This window comes from Piliocolobus tephrosceles, chromosome 7, assembly GCF_002776525.5.
Source record: "Piliocolobus tephrosceles isolate RC106 chromosome 7, ASM277652v3, whole genome shotgun sequence".
In the NCBI taxonomy this organism is placed as follows: domain Eukaryota; kingdom Metazoa; phylum Chordata; class Mammalia; order Primates; family Cercopithecidae; genus Piliocolobus; species Piliocolobus tephrosceles.
Window position 1 is genome coordinate 75,929,463 of NC_045440.1, and position 1,441 is coordinate 75,930,903.

The 1,441-nt window shown below is 36.6% G+C and overlaps 1 pseudogene across 1 annotated transcript; it reads right to left on the bottom strand.

Moving 5' to 3' along the window:
- Positions 1-510: 510 nt before the first annotated feature.
- Positions 511-1,085, bottom strand: LOC111520950 (annotated as a pseudogene). The gene has a single exon (XR_002724812.2). The product of XR_002724812.2 is annotated as a 60S ribosomal protein L21 pseudogene (transcript).
- Between the last annotated feature and the right edge of the window lie 356 nt (positions 1,086-1,441).

Below are 1,441 nucleotides of genomic sequence, written 5' to 3' on the forward strand. Positions count from 1 at the left end.
GAAAGCAAAGCAATTCCATTGCCAGGTCTCTGAGATGTACAAAAAATTATTAAAAACAGCACATTCTGAACTAAATCATGTTTAGACTTCTCCCTAAATGAGACAATTATAAATAGTATTTATCTGGGCATTATTCATAACAACTTGACTCCCACTCTCCCTTTCTCATTCCTTAAGGTAAGGCAATAATAAACAGAACATGAAAATTTTCCTAATCACTGTGGAAGCAGAAAACAACTCATTACATTTCATATGAATATGCGAGAATTGGTGCCAACATAGCAGTACCAAACCTGAAAGCCAAATACTCATCAGTTGAGGAGATGCTCAGTAAATATTTGCTGAAGAAGTAGATGAATCGGGGCCAAAATCGCTATTCCTGTAGTCTCTTGAATATATTTCTAGAGGCTATCTGAAAATTAGCAAAAAAAAAAAAAAATAGTTTTAGTTTGATAAATTTCAAAATATATTTAAAAGTGACAATGCATGGTTACTTACATAACATGCAAGTTTTTTTTTTTTTTTTCAGCCCTGAGGTCTTTTATTTATTTATTTTTTTAACACCTATTATGCCATGAATTCATAGGGAATAGGTTCCAGCAGCTCAGGCTCCTTCCCATTGGTCCTCACAAAGTGTGCTTCTCTGGGTGGAGCAGGCTGGCGCTTCAGTTGAACCCAGGTACCTTTCTCTTTGGCTTCTTTCTTTTTCTGATCATTTTCCTTCACGCGTTTCAGGAAGCTATCTCGGCTCTTAGAGTGTTTAATGTGCTCAATACGCACATTAATTCTCTTGGCAAGAATCTTGCCCTTAACTTGTTTGTTTACAACAATGCCAACAGCATGCTGGGTAACGTTGTAGACTCTCCCAGTTTTGCCTTGGTAACACTTGTGGGGCATTCCTTTTTGAACAGTACCCATTCCCTTGATGTCTACAATATCACCTTTCTTATAGATTCGCATATACGTGGCCAAAGGAACAACTCCATGTTTTCTAAAAGGCCTAGAGAACATATATCAGGTGCCTCTCCTCTTTCCCTTTGTGTTCGTCATTTTGGCGAATTACTGGAAGATGGCGGTTCCGGCCGAAAGGCAACATGCAAGTTCTATAACAGAAGATCAGTTCACATGGCGAAGTCCACTCTAACTCTAGCCCAAACCTAGGATTTATTAAACAAAAATTTATTTGCTTAAAAATTCTGTAAAATCTGAAGCTAGAGATCTCTTTATATAATTTGGGAAAACAATACCTTATTTAAACATAGCTTGGAAAATTAAATGATTAGAGATATCAACATGAAGAATGAAGCACAAGTCTTCAAAGGTCTTCAGGAATACAAGCTTTTCAATCACACCATCCCATCATTTAATACCTGTGAGGTAAGCAGATGGTAACTATTTTATGTAAGAAAATGTCACATTTATAGCACAAAGAAGCTCATTG